Genomic DNA, 13,827 nt, shown 5'->3' with positions numbered 1-13,827 from the left:
TCGCCATGCAATCTGAGACGTAGATCGTTGTGAGTGCTGTACAGCCACACTAGCATAACACTATGCCCTGCGGATGAATACGGAACAAATGTATGCTAAAGAAAAATGGTCGTCATGCAATTTGATAGCAGTAGATATCCTTGTGAAAGCTGTACATGTAATAACACTGATATTGGCTACGTGGTTTGTGCAATCAGCCTTGGAGCTCTTCCAGATTCAGAAAAGACTTAAGACCGGAGGAAAATTTCTAAAACTACAAGACGGCAACCTGATTTGATAAATCATAGTTTGGATGCTGCCAGTAGAAGCATGCACCAAGGGAAACTAAGTTGCAGTAAAAGTTGGACTTCAGAAAGTAAGTGCGTCAACATTACACCAACGATAAACGCAATTCCACTACATGAATGACTTCCTTGTATGAAAACATTGTTTTCACCTTTTGCTCTCGTGTTCGCCACATAAGCATTGCGGATTAAGGCGAAGTCTCACTGTTTAGTGCAATGCGTTTGTCACTGGCTGACCACAAATTAATCGCTATCAATGTCGTAAAATGAGCATTAAAACGTTCTCTTCAGCTCTAGCTTTGCGACTGATGAGCCGGCTGTGCTTACGTAGGTGCGGATCCACCTCCGGAGGGTCATCACTGAATCGCATCTTTTTTTTTTTTTTTACGGGAGCGTGGACACCTCCATAAATATTTTTTTTTTTGACTGACTGCACATAGGTTACCAGGCATTTTATCAATCTTTTAAATCACCCACGCAGGCGTACGTTGTCCTCTTCATTTAGTAAAGAGGGGTAAACATCGACAAAATGATGCAGCTCAAATAGCTTGAACGTGTATGCGTTTTCTATCCGCAGTGACGGACAAGATGGCTCGAGCATTGCATAATGCCGTTTGCCTAAAGTCAGCTTCGCCGTATGGCACCAGTGTCGCGCAATCAAGCATGCGCAGTATTTTGCGGAAGAGTGAAAAGCGGCCACTGTCAGAGGATATAGTGTGATACACGTGCGCACTTGCCGTCACCTCTCCTGTCGCAGTACAAGCACGGAGACGCCGAACAAGTGTACTGGAAGGCCTTCGGAGCTATTTCGCACGCGGTTGTAGCGATCTGAGCCCTTGTTTTGTCCACATAGAGCTCCCCGTATATGAGCTAGACATCGTAACAGCCGGGATTAGTAATACGCGCTCCTTCATAATTATTAATTACCGTTGCGCACAAGCACCTCAGAATCGCTACGAATCTGCACCACGTAGCCAATATCAGGGTTACTGTACAGCTTTCACAAGCATCTACTGCTATGAAATTGCATGACGATCATTTTTCTTTATCATACATTTGTTCCGTATTCATCAGCAGGGCGTAGTATTTTGCCAGTGTAGCTGTGTACAGCTCTCACAATGATCTACGGCTCAGATTGCATGGCGACGCAAGTTTTAGTACTTGCACATGCAGAGTACAAAATGTTCCATTCCCACGAATCTCCAAGTGTTTTGTATGCTCAGTTACACTAAAAGAACTAATGCATCGCACGGCAGTTGAACTCAAACTGTTTCCGTTACCGCGATTCCCCTGAATATGAACAATGCATCGGCACGATGTAATGCTTTGCCACTAAAGTCATCCAAGAAGACACCTCACTTCCAAACGTATCCCCCTGCGACTATAAAAATTTAATATGGTACTGTCGCAACAAAATAGCAACAAACTCACCTCGGACATGGCTTCTTCGCCTTGTCGGCCACGCATCGGTCCGCCAGTCGGACAAGTGGAGCTAACAACTTTCTTCCCCGTAGTACCTAGACCTAGGCGAAGAGAAAGTCCCCACATTTCTCTCTCGCAACCACTGGTCCTCGCACATGCGCACAAAGAGCGGAGAAATCCAATTATGATGTGCTCGTCATGGGAATGCCACAAGACGTTCATTTGAGGAATCGCCAGCCGTTTGTACGCAGACGCGAGTAAGAGCGGGCACCGTAGAGTTAGTATGGGGAACCAGCACTGGATAGGCGGCGCTATGCCACCATAGCGGCGCGTCGAAAAGAGTGCGTTGCACGCCGCCCTGGCGACGAGACGCGGCATATTCCAGCCTCCCGACCAGACGACACACACGTGCGCAGCCGTATTATTGGCGGCGAGGAGTTACGGAGTCGCCCTCTATCGGAAGCGCCTCGCTGGCGTAGTATGAGGGATCACGTGGCGCGCTCCTCATAGGTTTTGCTGTCAGCGCTCACTGAAAACACCACGCGCGAGCTCTCCCGGACATTTCTGTAAGTACTTCCGAAACGAGAGAAGTTTCTTACTGTCTAAATAATAATCTTTGGCAAACTGAAAGCACACAATCGTTTACAGCCGCGATCTCTTTACCGAATACGTACAGTGAACGCCACTGCGCGCGGTCGCCGCGATGGAGTCTCCCGAACCGGCTTCTTGCGTGAAAGGTAGGTAAACGCTGAGAGCAAACTATGTGAAATATGTTCTTATAGTGTTTGTATAACTAAATGGAGCGTAATAGAATGAAGCCTCAATGCAGCGATCGCGCAGATTCGCCGCGACCGACTGCGCGTCTGCATGCTTGTCCGCGCACTGTTTCGCTTTCTCCGCGCGCGCGTTTTCGCACCGTGCCATGAGCTTAAGGCCACAGAATATGAACATTTGACAGTATACAAGCAACCATTGTTGCGTGGGCGCTATCAAAGCTGTTCAAAAATAATTTCATTGTAGAGACTTGACGCCTACGGGACTGTGATGTGCCGTCGCGACGATTCAATCTTTTTTTTCTTCTAAATTCTTTGACCTTTCAATGCTATTTCTTGAGTTGCGTCGCACTGTATGTTTATCGGCGTTCTCGGTGCGCAATTTCCCGCTGCTCCTTTTTTGTAATCCAGTGCATTAATTCATAACACAAACATGACCATATGCCATGCTTTCTTTAAATGTGCTTCTTACCGCTGCCTTTCCACTCCACTGAACTTGCCAGTATCTATAATATCACAAGTTCATAGGCTAAACCGTCATGACATTAGTCGGGCAGCGGACTCGCGCGAGCGTCTCAGTGCGCGTTTTCAGAACGTCGCGAACCGGGCGCCGTAGCAGAAATCTTCCTCGCGTCTTGGCTTGCTGCATACCCGAGTTGTAGCCGATGACTGTTTACCGGTTTTATGTTTCGCGAGCCAAGCTTCACCCAGCTTGTCCTGCGGCTACGTGCGAATAAGGCTGACACCGGCCTCCGTTACGTACGTCCGGCCCTGCGGCTCGGCGAGCAGTAGCCTACCATGTCGCGCGCCTTCAAAGGCAGCCACTACCTATTGTAGTGCTTTCAAGCGTTGTAAAGGAGACACTCGAAGCGGGAAAATTTCGCCACTAAATGAAAACCGCAGCGTACTAGGGAATTTAAGCTCGTTTTCAGCTCGCTTCGGCGCGCCCGAAGCAGCCGACGCGGCCGCTATGTCCACGTGATCCCTCCTAGCACGTCACGCCGACGGTGGCGCCAGCTTTTCCAGTGGTGGAGCTCGAGGCCAATAGTTCGTATATTTCCGTTTTCGCGCCGCTTCAAGTGGACAGTTTTCGTAAAGAAGCTAGCGCCATCAAGTGAAGAAATGACGAAAGAAGCTTTTTAAGCTTCATATATTTTTCACAGTGTGTCGCGGCGAGCACGTGCGTTTCTTTAACGGTTGCGCCTAGCTGCCTCGCAAATCTAGCAGTTACGGCTCCGGTCGTGCTGCGCTATGGTTTCGGAAGTATTAGTTGGCCTGAAGACGTTCCATATTTCTCTGGCTAGACATAAAAAATTCTAATGTTACTTCGCCACAGCAGTCAATGGAGAAGAGAGAGAGTAAAACATCTTTATTAATAATATTTGAAAGGCGAGAGCAGTGTGGGAGGAACCCTCAGTCCAGGGTCCCTAAGATGATTCCGGCGATGCTTCGAGCCCGTTGTATCACTGCTCGGAGGACCTCCGGAGGTACGTCGCGGAGGGCATCGTCCCACAGCTCTTTGTTGCGTTGGGGGTAAAGGAGAGTTGGCAAGGGAGGAAAGAAGTTTACAGTGCACTCAATCGTGACGTGGAAGATTGTGGGCCAGCTACCACAGCCAGGGCAACGATCTGCATAACCGTGTGGGTAAAATTTATTGAGAGAGACAAGATTAGGAAAAGTTGCGGTTTGTAACTGGCGTAATGCCACTGCATGCTTCCTCCCGCGAGAAGGACGGCGGTGGTGCGGCGTGGGTGCAACGAATGCGTGTATAATGACGGAGTATGTCTTTATAACGGAGCAAGGGATCCCCCCACTGTGAAGTAGTTGCCTCACTACGCCGAGTCGCCCGGAGGGAAATTTCTCGGGCAACCGCATGTGCGCGTTCGTTACCCGGCAGCGAGGTATGACCAGGGGTTCAGAGTAAGTGGATGCGGGGAGCTGTGGTTGGTGTATTTTGTGGGATCTGTTTGTGAATTTGGTGCGCCGCTCTCGGGATGCCATGTCCTGATAGGAACGCCCGGCATGCCTCTTGCGAGTCCGTCAATATATACACTTCCTCAGGAACACGGATGGCGTATCGAATTGCAAGAGCAACACCGAGAATTTCTCCGTAAGCGGCATTTGTTCCACGCATTGCAGCAGAGTCTCTCGGGGATTCGGTGCCATCCAAATCTACCGAGGTATAGCCCTCTTGAGTGCGTGATGTGTCCGTGTATAAAGTGTCCCAGACAACGCAAAGACATCCTGAGGTTGTCCGCAGGATGTGGAATCGCGGATATTTGAACATCCTCAGGCCATCCTGAAATGTCCTCAACCGATCCTACTTGGATCCATTTGTCCGTCCAAAGAACATCCTGTGAACATTCTTTGGACATAATGCCAGGATCATCTCTGGACCATTCCAGTACCTTTCCAGGATGTGCCTATGCATATTTAAATAAGCCGTGAATGTGATTACATACTGGTGCTGTACAATGGAATTACATGTGTAAATGTCACTGCCGACCCAAATCCATTTCTTTCCCCAAATCGCATACTGTGAACATTCTTTTGACATTCTGCCAGGACCATCTCCGGACCACTAAGGCATGTTTCCAAGACGTGCTCACGTCCACTTCTAAAGAATCCATGAATGTGTTTATATGGTGGTGTTGTACCATGGAATCATTCGTGTAAATATTACTGTTGACCTACTCTTTAAATATCTCATGTACACATCACAATGCAATGCGTAACATACTTCTTTTTGCAAAAAGAAAGGCTCGCAAAAGCTTAAATATAAAATTTATTATAAAAAACATGAATACATAAGGCATCACTCTTAATGCGCGAAAAAATTGTCTTCTTGCTACAGCAATGCAAAAATGAGTAATAAACTAACTGACTAAAGATGACTAGAAAATGAGGAATTAAAATACAATCTTTAAATATTAAAGAACGGAAAAGTAAAAATGAGTATTATAATGACGAAATTATCATTAAAACAGCAAAATGTGGAAAAAAAGTCCTCTGTGCTGTGGTTGAAACATGCTGCACTTCAGTGAGGCCTGCGTTGTCACTCCAGCAGCTCTAGAAAAGACACACAATGAATCACAGATTCACCGTCTCTGACTTACGTTTACAAGAGAAACAAGGGAAGCAAGTGAAAAGACATGCCAGTAACTTAACTTGGCAATTCAAGGTGTACTCTTCAATGAAAAGGGAGATTTCAGAAATTAACTCTCAATGAGGAGGAAGTAAAGGCATATACCTTCGTGAGAGAAGGTAAGGCATGGAGATACAAAACACAAGAGAACCAGACAACACAAGTGCCGTTTGAGTTTTCTGGTTCTCTTCTTGTGTGTTCATGTCTATGCCTTACCTTCTGTCACAACGAACCCCTACCAAACTAATTAGTTCAACTTTCTGTAGTTCTAAGCATATACCATACTTATTCGATTATAAGGTGAGGGTGCAGTTGGGGCACCCAAGAAAAAAAAACTAGTATGAACAATAATATAAGGTGACATACAGTAGCCGACGAATTATTGAGACCCGTCGGCATTCGCTAGAAATACCAAAAAGCACTGCACATAATGCAGTCCAAAACATTTCTGGTTATTGCACAGCTCCTCTGCCCAAAGTAAACCAAAAGGGAGCAAACTTTCTGCTTGGGCATCTGGTCTACATTGCGACTTTATCGCATCAAACAAAATATGTTCACGTTCATACACTAGTCAATAAGCAGCAGTCAACAAGTTAACGGAGTACACAAATGGTGCTCTAGGCCATAGTAACATTAATCCGAGCCCCAAAGAGCAACTGGCTCCCTTAAGAGGAAGCTTAGCTCGAAGGCTCCTATCTAAATACCTGGGAAAGGAGAAATCGATTTTCTCAGAAACCACTGCACCAAATTTGATGAGGTTTGTTACATCGAAAAGAAAAAGGATCTAGTGACTGTTGCGAATTTTTATTTGTCGTCAATTTGTTAAATAAAAATTGGCAAAAAACGCAAATTCTCAGAAATGAAACTATGATGTTTTTTGTAACTCAGAAATAAAAAATGATATCACAGTTCTGTTTATTGAACCTAATAGTCCATCTAAAGTGGACAAAATTTCTAAGCAACAAATTCATATATTTACACATGGAAAGCAATGATGAACATCTAGAAAAATAATCTATTGATGTAGCTCAAGTTTCCTTAAAGGTTGTGCAGGGCCTTCCTAGAGCATCTAGACCATGGTTTGCATCACTGTCTTGCTTACAATTTGCTCCGTTCACTCTGAATGCATGACTCTAGACAACTTGGAAGATTACTCAATCCTCTAACACATGAAACCTCAGGCTTAATATGAATTCTTAAATGCTTACCATCATTTGAAATAGGTGCAACAGACTGACTTGAATGCCACTTCTCATTGTTGCACTGTGTATTTCCCATTTGGCTTGCTCCTTCGCACGACAAAAAAAGAAAAATACATAATCATGTTCACCAGCAGGCCTTTAAGGTGTGTTACTGCTGAGTAGTGCTTGTGAAAGGAAGCCAGTTCTGTTACAAGACAACGTTTTGCACATTTTGGCTACAACTTCAAGAGGTTCTGTAAGAAAGAAAACAGACAACGCTAGATTACATACTTTTCATCAAAGAGTGAGCTGTGAACGATCTTTTGTTGCCTGATGATTCTTGCATTGCATCTTGTTCACCTCCAGACTCAGCCTCACCCTCAGATTCTGAAGTCTAGCTAGATTTGTGCATACATTGCACTGCGCCTTGATCACCTAAAAAAAGGAGAGGAAACACACCGACTCATGTGAATGACTGACAAGCATCAAATAATGTAGCAAGCAAATCATAAGGAAAATCAGTAAAGATAACTTATTCGACCATCATCAAGAAAGTACACAAAGTACAAGAGCTTGTGTCTAAGACTAAAAAAATGTAACTGGGGTTTTGCATGCCACATGTGTGACGTGGTTTTGGAGCACACCGTAGCGAGGGATTCCAAGTTAATGTTGACAACATGGTGCTCTTATGATGCACCAGAAAGCCACCGAAGCCAGGGTGAAACCTGTGACCTCGTGCTGAGCAGCACAATGCTACAGCCACTGAGCTACCATGACGGGTTGTCTCTAACACTGACTGATAGGTTTTAGTGTTCTAAGGAAACTGGAAGTGCCAAAGCAAAGGGCTCTTGTAAACCAAAAAAAAGTCAGTGTCCAGAAATAAGACACTGGTTGACAATCCTCAGTCAATCTTGTCTCAATTTTACTTTGTACATCAAAATGCACGGCCGTTAAAATGCCATTAGAAACTGCTTTATGTTCCACTTTTGCAACAACAGCTTCAGGTACAAGCCATAGTGGAAACATGCCCTGTCAATTATTTATATGCTCCATCCTATGCTGACTGTTTTTCTATAACATGCCATGCTACCAGTAGATTTGTAAAGATTATTGTGCCATTGCCAGACATCATCTTGGCGCAGTTCCTTCTCAATATTCAATTTTTTGCAATGACAGCATTCTTAACATGCATTCCTTATATTATCAAAAGGCACAGACTTACTGCAAACATTGGGATCATTAGCCCTAGATATTGATGCATGTGATGACTGCTTGTGAATACGTCTCAAAAAACGACATTGAAAGGATTCGACAAACAAGCTACAATTCCTTAGTGTACCAACCACATGCAATGTGATTTCAAAACTCAGATGTCGCCAGTGTCTAGTAAAAGCAGAGAGCTTCATTTTACAGAGCTGTATAAAAATTTACAATGTTGAGGTGAATTTGCAAAATGGCAGGTCACTGCCCACCTGCCAGGGAAACCCACATGTGTTTTCCTTGAAGGTGCAGGCCTACTTAGCATATTAATGGGAAAAATTATGTGGCATAGAAAAATTAATACGAGGAATATAGTGAACAAAGCTTGCTAGTGTGAAAAACAAATAGTAAACATACTTTTCATCATAGAGGGCGGTGGAAGTGGTAGTCGCTGCACGCTTTCCGGACTTGAGCTAAGGGCTCTTCGTTGCTTTTTTCTTTTGCTCCGTGCCAGGTCCACTTCACTCCCCAAGTCTGACCCATCTTCAGCTTGCTTGAGCTTTTGTCGCGCTGCATCATATGTTCCTACGGAAAGTGAAAAATAATAATGAGCATAAATTCAAGCATTGCCCCAATTATTCGAATGTAATTTTAGATAAGTTTTCTAATAATGTTACGAGATCTAGAGTTACCATGCAATTTTAAACAAATTGTTGCGCCAGTGCGTATATGAGCTTTCATTTCTGAATGAAAAAGTGATTGTCACCTAGTAAGCACGTAAAATCTACAGTTGTGCCACCAAAGAAGATCTTTCTAAAGTTACTTTTTAGTTCAGAGATGTGTGCACACATTGCGATTTCAAGTACATTGCCAAAATGAACATGATTACTATGTTATGAGACATGCTACAAAAGAATTAGAAGAGAAATATAAAACTTACTGAATGTGTCTATGGGCACACATGGCACGACTTGCCAGTTGGAGGATGGAGAGGCTCCACATTTTGCTAAATACGAAACATTCTTGGAATCCTGTGGCCACAAGCAGACATCGCCATGCAGCCACTTGGTATGTACAAGAGCCACAGAGTTGCCTTCCTCTGGAAACTTGACGACTGCATATTGATCACCTTAAAGAAAAACAATATACGTATTGTACAATTCTACATACAGGAGTTTCTTCATCATTTACATCTTCAGATGCACAAGAGGAAATACAACCAGCTTCTTTTTGAATGGAACTCGCATGCATTTTTCCGAGACCCATGTCAGAGGCCAACACCGCAGCAAAGAAGGCTTGGACACAATCAATATTCCCAGTGCTGATGAGGGACAGGGTGTCAAATATACGTCATCTTTCTTCAAGAACTTCCTTCCAATTATGTATGGCATACCTTGTGCATTATGGGCAAAGTTCTCCACCACAACTACACTTCCATCAAGGAGCTTGCAGCAGTTATTCCTCCTACTAGTGTCTAAGACAATTCCTTCCGGAAACGTCACTTTTTTGAACTGTGGCCCTTGGCAAAGAGGCACAAGAGGCCCATCTTGATGTTGTGCAGTGAGCAGAGGGGAACTGCTTACAGTCATTTTTTTTCTGCACTGAAGCTTCTTTGTTTCAGCAATTCTGTTTGACAGTTGCTCCAGTGGGTGCTGCGGCTTTCTCAGAAGCTTCTTGATGGTGCCCATGTGGCTCTCAAATGGAAATGCACTCCATGAGTCCAGTGGCCCCAAATGTCTTGCATCATCTGCAAGGTGGCATAGCCCATGTACATTATGGGATACACGGTGCTGCCCATATATTTCTGCAAAGCCTCTAACAAATAACTTCAAAAGCTCGTCAGCATAGTCAAGCTCGGCAGCTACTGCGCTTTGTGATGCAAGTATGGTTATTGCTACATGAAGACACAGAAAGTTTTCATACATCCCTTGTGGCACTACAGAAAACAACACCAGTGGCCCACTATAGAACAAAAAAAACCTGAATTCTGTTGCTTTCCAGCGATCTATGTCATGTAGACCTCTTGGACGTCGATTGAAGTCAGATGGTACAAAAAGAGAAAGCTCTGTTTGCTTGGCTGAAATGCAATTTTGTGCAGAAGCCCCTTGTCTAATCTGCTTGGGACCTCGAAACCACAACAGAAGCAGTTTTCGCATGACTCCTAGACACACAAGATGCATATAATCCAGTGGCACGTCTTTGACCAAGTCAAGTGGCAACTCCTCAAGAACTGTATTGCCAACATGGTGTTGCTCTTGAAATTGGCCTCGAAATGTGGTGTTAGTGCGCAGATTCCCACTTTTTGCCGGAAATCACACTCTCCCTTCACTGTAGAGGCCTTTCACAGTGCATTTTGTACAGCTGTAGTACCCAGTGTGGTTTCTTACACTCAGGATAAATGCTCGTGCAGGTGCATCGCAGATGATGGCATTTATTCTGATAGGTATAACCTGTGCACCAAAACAGATGCCAGAGCTAATGATTTCCTTAACTTCATCAACAAACTGATGGAGAAACTCATTTGCATCGTCTGGTTTTTTTTCGCCAAAGAAGACACCCACAACAAAAGGGTCATGAGATTCGATTTTCTTTACATGACAAAGTATTGTCCAAAATTGTTTTCTTGAGCTCTTTGCCAGAGGGAGCCCATCAACGTGAAAATTGAGAGCAAGCTCCAATGGTACATCCTTTGCTATTTCTAGCAGTTCACGAAGAGGTTGCACGATACCAAAGTGGCAGTATTGCCCTCCAGCTATGTTGACTATGTTTGATGACTTTCTGGGCGTTTCTAGCAGCGTTCTTGCTGATCGTGGAAGACAAGAAAAACATTCATGACCACGCAAGATTCTCAAAAGGGCAGTAACTGAGCTGTGGGAACAGCCATACTGAATGGCCCATGCTTGTAATTGGTCGCTTAACGGCGCGACATCGTCTACCTCAGGTTGCTCTTTTTGATGCACATTCGTTTGCTTCATTTGCTCCTGTAGGCACTCAGAATCCGAACTACTGCTGCAGAACACGGCTTCGTGCTCGATGCTGGGCCGCTCACGTTGGTCGGATTCCGATGCAACATCGCTGAACAATGAGCTCCCACTAGCAGCGTCAAGTTGATTGCGCCAAGTGCTCTCTCCAGAGCCAGATGGGTGCACATTATTCTGCTCGCTATTAGTTCCAGTTTGCGATGGATTTAGGATCATAAAGAATTCATCTACTCTTCGGTTCCTCAAGCGGCGAAACCATCGGTAACTCGCAGACATGGTGCACAACGGTACAGTACTTGGCGCTAAGCGTGAACAAGTAGTCGTCTCTAGAATACCGCAACAAACTACTCCACTTAAGGTTTTTATTTCACTAACAAATAAAATGCACTCACCTCCTTTTTCCGATTCCGAGGGCATGCCTCCGAGGAACAAAATACCACAACGGAGGTCGCAGCAAACTCTGCTGCGGTAAATACAGAAAACGCGCGAAACGCTGACGGCTGACTGGCCTTCTGCTTGGACGTGACTTGACTTTGTTGCATGCACAACGTTGCCAGCATTAGCCAATCTCAAAGGCCTTGTTTTTATGCACCACAAGTGCCGGAACCCTCCGAGATTCCTTTTTGTTGAGAGCCTGCACTAGTCTGCGCCATGTGTACCGGTTCTTCGTGCAAGCAAGCCACTGAAGCACAGCCTAGAAAAATATCAGAAAAAGGATGTTTGGGAGCGAAAAAACGTAAGGGAAACTCCCCTGAGAAATTATTGGACAATAAGTAATCATTGTATGGTACATATAACTTAAAAAAAAAACAGCAGTTGGCAACCAACACACGTACGGCTCGCGCGGGGTTGCGTTACTCCGCCTGCCAATGTGACCTTTTCAAAATGGCGTCGTGCTTAATACCTCCAGAGCGTCTGCTGTTCTTGAAGAGGCTTTTCATCGGAGGAAGCGATAAGGTGTGCAACAGACATGAACAAAGTATATGAAGTCTGAGCATTTCAATCCTCAAAAGTCTGCGGTACAGTTCATTTTACTGCTGACCCCGTTTTACTCGAGATTTCACTGCCGACTTAAACTTGACAATACATAGTTGCTGCGAAGCATGCGTTTTATTTCAGCTCAATAAAAAATTTGGTTTTCACCATTCCACTATAGCAGACGAGTGAAAACGTCCAAAATTATGCGCTTATAATTTAGTTTTTTTGATTACCATCTCATTTAGGTAACAGGGAAAGTTTGAAGCATAGAGTTTCTCACTATAACACCTAGAGGGTAATCTGGCGCCACCGTCTATGGGAGTTTCTTAAGGGGGCACCGTGCCGTCATGGGAATGACGGTATATGTGTCTGCGAGGCTCGTGTTGGCTGGTGTTGTAAGAGGCTTCGTCTAAAACGTGGATATGGCTACGCAAATAACGCGTTCTCAAAGTAAAATCTTGATAAAATGTTTCCATTCACGCATATTAGATCTTTACTCACCCACGATGCATGACCAAGCGAAAAAAAGCAAGAACAGACGACGAACTGTTGCAAAGCGAGCGCGAACCTTGTCGTCTGTCCTCCAACTTTAGCGGCCCGCTGATACTTTTTACGTAACATGTAGTGGTACACACAATAACAAGTCCTCATAGTTAAACAAAACATGTTTTCGCGTAATAATAAAGCTAAAGCAGCTTTTCATGTGCTGTTTTAGTAGCAAATGAATCATTGTGACAGACAGAACGGTACTTGCCAAGCGCGTCTTCAAGGTGTCCTGTCTTTACGAGAATGATGCCAATCCGAATCCACAATATACCGGCATTCCCATGCATACCACAGCGCAGCAGCGCCAGATTTCCCTCTAGGTAATGTAGTGAGAAACTCTATGGTTTGAAGTACGAACTATTTGCAGCCTCGTGGAGGAACAGTGGCTAGCGGTTATGAGGGCGTGGGATCAGACTTTTTCTGGGACGTCCAATCAAGCTTGCTACCTACACTTTAGTATAAGTTTCAGCATTCTTGCCTTGGAAATTTGCATAGGTTTAAGCCTGCTGCAGCTAAACTGTGGGTTTTCGAGGTATTGCGCTACCACCGAAATCGGCCACTCACCTCCGCTGCCTTGGTCGGCCTGGTATTGCGCTAACACCGGGTTCAGCCCACGTATGGCGCGTTACGTTACCCCATGTATTCCTACGGAGCACGTAGATATGTGTTAAAGACGAACAGATAGGCAGATTTCGGGGGAAGCTTAGCCGAAGAATGGCTACAGCATCAAGAGAGGTGCAGTTCGCTATTTTCCACACAGCGGCTAAGCAGCAAGGGCGGATCGATGTTCCACCTGCACCTGCCTGGCGCACGTCTAGAGGCTACAGACTCCATCTATATCAGATATACGCTTATATATATATATACATATATATATATTTTATAATTAAAGATTTATTCAATTGCCTTATTCTTAATTCCAAGACAGATTTATGCCGGCATGCACATTTCATGGCATAGATACGATGGTTAGCATACATATCGTTCGTTGCCGCAGTCACGTGAACTTCTGTCTATCACTAATTGACAATGAATATGCTATATATATATAATTCATTTATAATTTTCTGGTTAATAATGTAGGCTCTTTTCAGGACTTCCAGAGGACGTCCTATCACGCACATTTTCGGGATAAAAATGTAGGCTCTTTTCAGGACTTCCAGAGGACGTCCTATCACGCACATTTTCGGGATAAAAATGTAGGCTCTTTTCGGGACTTCCTGAGGATGTTCTATAAGGTACATTTTCTGGAACAAGATACCAGGTCGTGCTAGGGATGTCCTCAGTTCGTCCGCTACGGGATGAGGACATTTTGAC

General features: G+C 44.5%; 1 long non-coding RNA gene across 1 annotated transcript; it reads right to left on the bottom strand.

The window, feature by feature from the left end:
• Nucleotides 1-8,515: 8,515 nt before the first annotated feature.
• On the bottom strand, nt 8,516-11,489 carry LOC135916703 (uncharacterized). The gene is made up of 3 exons (XR_011512543.1): nt 11,379-11,489; nt 8,946-9,134; nt 8,516-8,590 (listed from the first exon to the last, which is right to left on the bottom strand). It is a non-coding gene; the product is annotated as an uncharacterized lncRNA (long non-coding RNA).
• Between the last annotated feature and the right edge of the window lie 2,338 nt (nt 11,490-13,827).

The sequence above is a fragment of the Dermacentor albipictus genome, chromosome 3 (assembly GCF_038994185.2).
Source record: "Dermacentor albipictus isolate Rhodes 1998 colony chromosome 3, USDA_Dalb.pri_finalv2, whole genome shotgun sequence".
Classification (NCBI taxonomy): Eukaryota; Metazoa; Arthropoda; class Arachnida; order Ixodida; family Ixodidae; genus Dermacentor; species Dermacentor albipictus.
Note: the sequence above shows the minus strand (reverse complement) of the source record. Positions and strands in the feature narration are given on the sequence as shown.